This window comes from Neophocaena asiaeorientalis, unplaced genomic scaffold (assembly GCF_003031525.2).
Source record: "Neophocaena asiaeorientalis asiaeorientalis breed wild unplaced genomic scaffold, Neophocaena_asiaeorientalis_V1.1 scaffold194, whole genome shotgun sequence".
NCBI classification, from domain to species: Eukaryota; Metazoa; Chordata; class Mammalia; order Artiodactyla; family Phocoenidae; genus Neophocaena; species Neophocaena asiaeorientalis.
The window spans coordinates 1085478-1095252 of record NW_020172638.1 but is presented as its reverse complement, the minus strand read 5'-3'; positions in this window follow the sequence as shown (position 1 = coordinate 1095252).

Sequence of the window (9775 nt, the reverse complement as noted above, 5' to 3'; positions counted from 1 at the left end):
TGGGGCAGGGGTGATTTTAAACATCCTACAGTGCACAACGTTGACAAGCCAACATATCTGTGGTGCTGGGGTAGAGAATCCCTGGTGTAAATTCTAACCAGGTTGTTGCAGTGATCTGGATGACAAATCCTCAGCAAAATTTCCCTGGTTCTTTTTGGAAGTGTCCGTGGTGCAGGGAAGGAGGATGGGCCTTACCTTCCCCTGAGGTTTGCACTGGGGTCAGTTAGCACTTCCTACTGAGCTTCTGCTGTATAACAAAGTGAATCAGCTGTATGTATACATATATTCCCATATCCCCTCCCGCTTCTGTCTCCCTCCCACTGTCTTCGTGTATTTTTAATTTATTTAGTTTATTTATTTTGGCTGTGTTAGGTCTTCGTTGCTGCGCGCGGGCCCTTTCCAGCAGTGGCGAGCAGGGGCTACTCTTCGTTGAGGTGCGCAGGCCTCTCATTGAGGTGGCCTATTTTACTGTGGAGCATGGGCTCAGGCATGCCGGCTTCAGTAGTTGTGGCTCGTGGGCTCAGTAGTTGTGGCTCGTGGGCTCCAGAGCGCAGGCTCAGTAGTTGTGGCGCACGGGCCCAGCTGCTCCGCGGCATGTGGGATCTTCCTGGACCAGGGTTTGAACCCGTGTCCCCTGCATTGGCAGGCCGATTCCCAACCACTGAGCCACCACGGAAGCCCATCTTCGTGTATTTTAAATAGCTATAACTATAAGCATAAAACCTAAACCAGTTTTGATTGCATCTAGCTTTTTGGTTCTTTTGTTCAAGAGTAGAAAAAGCTTTCTCCCTACCCCCTCAGCATTATCATTGTCCCATCACACTTTATCCACCACTGTGATAGAGAACATCCACACCCGCTTTAACGATGAAACCTTGGGCGGCTGATGAATGGGAAAATGCATGCGTGGGCCCCACTCTAGACTGACGTGAATCACAGTCTTTGAGGGGAGGGTAGTACTTGGAATTACATTTTTAACCAGCTTTCCTCCTAGCAATTCTGATACTGATTATATGAGAACCACTATAATAGGATCCTCATTAAAAAGAAAAAAAAACCCCGTGTATCAGAAACCTTCGAGGCACCCATCCACGTCAGTAAGTCCTATGGATTCTACCTGCTACCCTCTCAGATTCCTTGCTCACCCTTTTCCTGGCTACAGTCCTTGGCCACAGTCTCCCTACTTGTCTCCCTCCCTTGTTTGGGAAGGGCTCAGTCAACAGAAACGCAACAGATCCCTGTCCCTTTTCCCATTTAAAAGCCCTCCTGTGAGTCCTCATTACTCTACAGATGAAGTTGAAACTCCTTATCAGCACTTCCAAGGTCCATGAAGGTCCATTTCTACCCGGTTCTCCATCCTCACCCAACACACACTTGAGTCTCACACTCCTTGTGCTTCGAGGTAGAACCTGGACTCAGAATTTTCTAACAGCTCTGGGGAAGGTATATTTTTGTGTGACGTAGGTATTCTCTCATACCTTCATTGTCTTTGAAAATGTTTTCTGGACTGCTTGGGGTTAGGTCCCTTGTTAGGGTCTGACTACATTTGGCATGCTCCTTTGCTTTGTTGGGATTTAAAAAAAAAACCTCCCTTTTCCCCAACTCTGCAAGATTCTTAATTGCACTGATCATGCTGTATTTGACCCCAGGCTGAATAATTGCACATTGCTGGGAATTCATTTTGTGAGCTTGCCATTAAAAATTGTGTAAACCTTAATGGTTTTTTAGAGTATAGTTCTGCAGTTATACCTATGTCTTTAAACCTGTAGAGGTGGTATAGGGTAAAGTTAGTTTGTGCTTTGTATCAAAAAGCCTCATCTATTTCCTACTTGATAGTTCTCTATTGTTTTAAATGCTTTGGAAGGGATAACAGCTGTTTAAGAAATTGATTCCATGATCCAGGCATTTAGGAACAATCACCCCAGCTAACAAGTGAGGTATTTTTTCAAGTAACCTGAAGCTCTGCAGGTGATGTTTCTTAAAAAGAGTGTTTTCCAATTTAATAAGCAACTGGTGGATGATTTGTGGGTTTTTTGTCTGTTTTGTTTTTGTGGGGGAAAGCTAGTTTTGTCTTGCAGTGGAGGAGTTACCAATTTGGAATCTTTGTATCTTTTTTTTTTTTTTTTTGCGATACGCAGGCCTCTCACTGTTGTGGCCTCTCCCGTTGCGGAGCACAGACTCTGGACGCGCAGGCTCAGCGGCCATGGCTCACGGGCCCAGCCACCCTGCGGTATGTGGGATCCTCCCGGACCGGGGCACGAACCCGTGTCCCCTGCATCGGCAGGCAGACTCTAAACCACTGTGCCACCAGGGAAGCCCCTCTTCTTTTTTTCTTTTTTTGGCCTCCCTGCCCGGTATGTGGGATCTTAGTTCCCCCACCAGGGAATCAAACCTGTGCCCCCTGCAGTGGAAGCGCTGAGTCTTAACCACTGGACCAACAGGGAAGTCCTGGATTCTTTGAATCCTCTTAATTGTAATGAAATTGGCCGTATTTGAATCAGCATTCACAGGCCTTCCCTACCTTCTTGGGAGGTAGACTGAAGTGCTGTGGTCTCTCATAGCTTTGAAAAGTTAGAGCTTTTGGTGTTGGATTTGGGACCCTGGGTAAGATTTGGAATTACGGGCTTTATAATTTGAATTGAGACCACCGTGGTTATACTAACCCTTGGCACGTAAGGATTAGCTCGAAAGTTACTGGATTGTGGTTGGGCCTCTGTTTCAAAACGTGTTCAAGAAAGCTATTATTGAGTTTAGTTTTTGGAGTCACGCATGCTCTGCGCGTTTTAATCCACCATTTCACTGCAGTTGTAACCTAAGCCTGCTGGTGTGTGCTGTGGCTCCAACCACCATTTCATGGTAGTTTAAATACAGGCTCAGTTCTTTTGAAAAGTCAGGAAACCTCCTCAGTTGAATTCTGCCAGCCAAGTATGTAAACCATTGCACAAATGCTCTTTTAAACCCTTACGACTGGGCATTTTTCCAGACCCCAGGAAAAAGGCAACTCTGGAGCCCAGAGTTGTGGTGGGCCTGCAGTTCGTTAAACTGATGATGTCACCTGTGTTCTGGAGTGAGCTCCTGAGCTAGTGGCCGCACTTGTGATCAAAGGCATTCATGGGCTAAGCGGCAAAGTCAAAAGGAGCTGGTAAGAGCCAGGAGCGTGTTCTGGGTTCCTGAGCTGACTTGACGCTCTGGGTAGTTTCTCATGTACCTTAATTTCGCCCTTTGCATGAAGGCACCAGTGATACCAATATCCCACACACTGTGTTGTTGGGTGGGATGTCCAATAAAATGTTTGGAAGAGTGTCAAATGATACATAAAACACTTAACACTAATTGCAGTACTTAGCGCTGAGTACTTTGAAATTGTGCCAGTGGGTAAAGATGATCTGTTATAAAGAGGTGTGAATTTCACTTACTGAAAGATAAGGAAAGTTCTGCTGGCAAAAGAAGAGGCAGAAAATAAAGGGTTGGCATGTGATTTGAAGGTTGGTCTACTTTACTTGACCTCTCTAAGTTACTAAAGCAGAATTTTATGAAGACGTTTTGATTTTTAAGATAACACTTCCACGGGTTTGTGTGGCACGACTGTTTTCTCTGGAATGGAAATTTCTCCTGTGAGGATCCTGAGCAATTTCTAGGATACTGTTACATTTAGCGCCAAATTATCTCTTCTCAAGGACTGCAGATCACAGTGGTCAAGCAAGACCGATAGGATAATGGGCATTCTGAATTTCTAGAAAATATTAGAAGATTTCTCAAACTGGGTTCAACATGGGGTCCTTTCTCTTTTTTTTATTGAGGTGTTACTGACACATAACATTGTATTAGTTGCAGGTTACAACTAACTACAACATCGTAATTCGATACTTGTATATGTTGTGAAATGATCACAATAAGCCTAGTTAACATCTGTCACCATACATAGGTTGAAAATTATTTTTTCCTGTGATGAGAACTTTTAACACCTACTCTTAGTAACTTTCACATATGCAGTACGGTATTAACTATAGTCACCCATGCTGTACATTATATCCTATGACTTACTTATGGGACCCTTTTTCTTAGAACCGGTGCCATGGATCACACTTGGGGAAACAGTAGTGGTGTAGGTTTTATAAATGGTTTAACACTGAATTTTTAAACTGTTTAATGCTGCAGCTAAGTGGCCCAGTTGGTCTGGGGTTGTGAGGAAGGGGATCATGGGCCTGTCAGTCCAAGTGTTCCTAAGTGGGGTTTGTGTAGGTTGGAGAGAAAAAGAGCTTACTATCACTTTATTCCCTTTGGAATATGATAGGTCTTAAAAAAAAATTTTGTTTGTTTGTTAAGAGTTCCCATGCATATTTTTTTCTTTTAATGAAGGATATGGCTTTGCTTGAAGAAACTCCAGAAGCTGTTCAAATAATGGTTTATGCATTTGTCTTTTTACATATTTTTGTTTAAGTTATGTGCTCATTTTAGACTACCTGCAGGGTGTAGGGAAATAGAAAGGGGGAAACCCAGATCTCTCACCTTATCACAAGTAGATAACCTGTTGATATTTTGGTGTCTGGGACAAATGGCTTATTGTCCCGTATTTAACTAAGCAGGGGGCAACACAGTGTCATGATTAAAAGCACTGGATCTTTGGAGCCCGCTGCTTGAGTTTGGATCCTAGCTCTTAGCTCTACCACTTACAAGCCTTAAATGTGTAACCTTGGGCACATCTTGACCTCTAGGCCTTATTGAGACATCCTTACCTGCTTACTGATAGCATTCAGTCTATTACCATTAAGTAGGATGCTGGTTGTACTTTTTTTTCACATATTTATTTATTTATTTTGGGCTGTGTTGGGTCTTTGTTGCTGCGCGCGCGGGCTTTCTCTAGTTGCAGCGAGCGGGGGCTACTCTTTGTTGCGGTGCGCGGGATTCTCATTGCGGTGGCTTTTCCTGTTGCGGAGCACGGGCTCTAGGTGCGCGTGCTTCGGTAGTTGTGGCTTGCGGGCTCTAGAGCGCAGGCTCAGTAGTTGTGGTGCACGGGCTTGGTTGCTCTGAGGCATGTGGGATCTTCCCGGACCAGGGCTTGAACCCGTGTCCCCTGCACTGGCAGGTGGATTCTTAACCACTGCGCCACCAGGGAAGTCCCTAGTGTACAGTTGTGAGCTTTGACCAATGCATACTGTCCTGTGAACACACCACTGTGAAGATGACAATATCTGAGAGGATTTTTTAAAGCAGATACTTGAATGATTTCAAACTGTATTTGGAGTCCATTTTCCTTACCTTCCTCTTTTAGGTTTAGGGGTCTGTCGAGGAGACCAGAAAGCTGGTAAACTGTACAACCCAAGCCTGGCTCATAGGTTCTCTGACATGAGAGTCTGGGGTTTTGGGGAAAGGATACCTGCATTTATGTTTCCCCTTGCAGGGAGCTGCAAACGGATCTGCCAACAGCTTTGGGCCATCTTCCCACTGAGAGAGTGCAGATCTCTGAGAGGGGGAGGTGGGAGCGGGGGTGGGGCGTCTGACCTGGATGGTAAATGGGAAGTGTGCATGGAGGAGGCACATCAGGGGGCTCTGGAAATTCCAGGGTCTGGGGAGTGGGAGGTGGGATGGAAGGAGGCTAGGTTTTGGGCCTCACCACTTGGGCATGGTGCAACCATGGAAATAATTAACCACCTGTTGGAGCTTAAATTGCCCGAGCTTTGTGGGAGAGAGAGACCTAGGAGACAGTAAAATTCGGGGAGGGGGGGTGGTCCTTGATGGTGAAGTGTGGCATTTCCAGCGCATATAAAGATACGTTTAGCAAGAATAGAAATTCATCTTCTAATTTTATAAGCCAGGTGCTGCTTAAATGTGAGAGAGCAGAGAGGAATGCAGCCACCTAATTGTGCAGAGGGGGGACTAGTGTGGCTCTGGCCCACAGCTGGTGCAGGGTGATGACCCTGCAGCGGCAGAGACTTGGCATTGTGTAGCTTAAAGCCCTCATAATTTATGTCCAGAGTTTTCTTAGTTGAAGTGTTTGAAGTTGTAAAAGACTTAGAGGCACAAGTCACGGTCATGGGGTGGAGAGTCCAGGAGTTTTTCTGGAAGTGAGAATTGCTTATTTCCTGAGGGCAGCCTCTCTAATGGAATTCACTTAGTTAAGGAGGGTACAGTATTTTAGCCTCTTGAAGCTGGAGAAGAGGGAATCTACCTGAAGCAGGGCACCTGGTGTCATAGGTTTTTATTGGGGAGGACTCTCTTTTCTACTTGGGCTAGTAATGTTGGGGGGTGCAGCTAATCTACTTATGTCCACAGGGTTGCCCACCTTATGGATAATGATTAAATGGCAGTGCCCGACTGTGAGGGATGGAGGGCTCGAACATTGGTGCCGGCTTCCTTATAGGAACCCTGTGAAGTGGTGCCTCCGTTTGATGTTTGATGAAATGAGGTCTGTGAGGCCAGTGAGTTTGAGTGGTGCAGAGAGGCTGTGGTGGGGGACTTGTGGGAGAAGCTTCAGGGGACCGTTAAGGGAGATCTTAAGTGGCAGGGGTATTAACCATTGGTGGGAAGGAGTGGGGAAGTCTGGATTTTATTCCAGACTTGAGATTGGGACAGTGTGGTGAGCATTTGGGTGAGAGGCAGGTTGTAGCTGGATGTACAGATTTGGGATTCGGCTGTCTGGAGCTGATGGCCAGTGTCAGAGGAATGAGGTTCATTCTCCAAGAGAGGCCTATGACTGGATCCCTGGGACAAAATGAGGCAGGGAGATGAAACCTTGTCTTCCCTTGTCGCCTTTTGATAGCGGTATATTTAATTTGGACTAGACCTCCAGTAGACCTCCAAGTTGATTCTTCTTAAGTTATTGTTGAATAAACACACACAAAGTGGGCAGTGGTCTGGAAACGAGGACACTGAGTTGCCCATTGGACAAAGGACACATTTGCCCTGGGACAGGTCTCTGTGTTTCTGAGCACTTTGGAAGGCTCTGAGTGCTTTACTAGTTGCACATCATTCTTGCCTGGGCAGAGTTTTCTAAGAACTTGTGCCAAGCAACATTTTATTAGCCTAGTTTGGATTACCATGTCTACTTGAAAGCGGTGTACTTATATCTCTTTTAGCATTGAATCTATTTTCATATTTTCTGATTCGTAGGCACTTATGACGTTGCTGTTTTGTGTTCCCAAATTTGGGTGCGCTTTGACCCCGGGCTCCTACTCGCTCACGTGTAGAGCATCTAGTAGTTCTCAAGGGATTGCATTACCCACCTCCCTTCTGCCCCTGGGAAATTGGGGTGTGGGGTCTTTTTTTTTTAACAAAGGGGGGCTCTTCTTGTATTTAGTGGGTATGGCTGGGATTATCAAAAGTCCTGTGAGGGACAGGAAAGTCACTTACACTGTACTTTCAACCCAAGTTGAGGAACCCTGATAGAGCAAGCACATTTTGTTTGGTCATGTTACGTGCTCCTTACTAGACAGGCATAAAGGTTGAAATTGGATAATTGATTGCAGAGCATTTTCTGGGGGCCTGTCACGGGTTACCTGTGGCTATAGCTAGCAGGGAGTTTGGACTTTTTTCAGGCCTCCTGTTGTGTTGAATATTTTCTATAACCTTCTAGTGACTGTAGTGTAGTTAGCTTGGAGTTAGTGGGGGTTTATTTTTCTTTTTTTATCTAGTTGTTTAGATCAGTGGTTCTCACACGTGGCTGCACATTGAATTTCCCAGGGAGCTTTAAAAAAGTGTTGCCTGGGTTCCACCCCCAGATTTTTCTTTAATTGGTCTAGGATGTGGCATCAGAAGTTTTGTAACTCCCCAGGTGGTTATAATGCACAGCTAGGATTGAAATCCACTGGTCTAGGTGTTCCAGAAGCTCTGCAGAGATACAGGAATAAGGATGATTAATTTAGCTAGATGAAATTTTCATTTAGCCACAAAACATTTATTGAGCACTTGAGATCAAGATGACCAAGGAGGCTACCTTGTTAAGGCTAGTGGATCTCATTTCTTTGGTTTCCAGTTTTCATCTTAAAACCTTGGTTCTGGAAAAGAGATGCTAGGTAGTTGTTTCAGCTCCAGCTCTGCTTTCTGGAGCCCTCTCCAAGGGCTGGGAGCAGCTTGGGTGACAGGGGAGCCCCCAGGTCAGGAGGAAGGTGAATATGAAGTGAGGTGAACAGTGGGCAAAACGGCATGGTCCCCATGTCCCTGGCAGGGCCGGCACACTCTGGCCACAGGGACTGGGCGGTGGCAACAGCCAGAAGGATCATTCAGACCCGGGCTATTTCTACTGAGCTGGGGGGGTAAGCCCACAGTATAGAAATAAGGGAACACTAAACTGGATCTCTTTTGTAATCTGTTTTCCTTGAGTTTGAAACCTGGCTGGAGGGCCTCCATTAGCCCACTCAGTGCCTTTCTGCTAATTGTGCCAGTTAGAAAAAGGGGATGGTTGCCACGCTGGGCTTGGCCAGCAGTCAAGGGCTTTGCGTGTATCAGACAAAGACACCCCCTTTTCCTGCCCAGGGGACAGAGTTTGCTCCAGCTCAGCCCCAGGGCCCTCAGTCGGTGCACAGCCTGGCCAGTGATCCGCAGGATGACCCTGCCTGCACAGCCCTCTTCACCAGCATGGGGAGTTTGTGTCCTGTTTTGTGATGTGCCAGCTGAACACGGTCTTGAGGCCGTTTACCGGGAGTGATGATTTGTTTTATACACTTTCAAAACAGAAAACATCTGTTCTGGCCAGGGAGGGATTGAATAATTGCATAGTGGCTTTCCTAGTCACAGTTCAAGTACTGCTGGGCGCACTTGTCTCCACCGCCCCGCAGCTCAGTCACTTCCACGGTGGCCCGACCCCACCAGGCTTCGTTGACAAACACAAATGGAACGAGGTCAGTTCTTTGTATCAAGTTTGAAATTGAAATTTTTTTCAGGGGCTGAATTCAGTCTTAAAACCACAGTTCTGGGGGATATAATTCAGGCCTCCCCGTTTTAATTTCCTGAAACCAGTTCCAGAACTTTGCAAAGCCAGCTAGATTAGTCTTTGCCAAATGAGTTTCCCAAAGGCACAGTTTTGCTGGGAACGAGGGAGACTCGAATGAGACCGAGGCCACTGCTCATGCTGGGCGGTGCTTGTGCTCGGGTGGGGCCGTGGTGTGGCCGCTGCTCCAGTGGTCCCTTCCCGATGCGGGGCTTTTTCCTGAAGGGGCCTCAGTTCATTTTGGCCGGGCACAGGTCGTGGCTCTTCCACCCTGCCCAGGTCTCCGCGACCTGCTGGGCGCTCACTGCCTTCTGAAAGGAGGAGCCCCCTCCTTTGTGGGTGAACCGCTGTTGGTATTTTTTATGGGGGTTTGCAGTCCCTTCGCTCTGCTCACTTCTCTCACACTTGCTGGTACCCCACCAGGTCTCTGGGCCAGGGCTGCTTGTCTCTACCTACTCCTGGTGTGCTGTTTGGGGATGCAGTCTGTCATTTAGTTTTGTTCTAAATGCTGTCTGTGAGGTTTGGTTGTGCTAGCCTAATTGCTCTGTGTTTGGAGATTGAGAAGATTAAAAAAATCACTCCTTCACTGCCATTTTTGCTACTCCATTTGCTTTTGTTTGTTAAGCAGAGTTAAAATAGGACTTTTGGTGGGTATATTAGTCGGCCAGGGCTGTTGTAACAAAGTACTACAAACTGGGTGACTTAAAACTACAGAAACGCGTTCTCTTCCAGTTTTGGAGGCTAGAGTCTGAAAACAGAGTATCATCAGGGCCCCACTCACTCCCTCTAAGGGCTCTAGGGGAGAGTCCTTGCTTGCCTCTTCCAGCTTCTGGTGGCTCCACGTGTTCT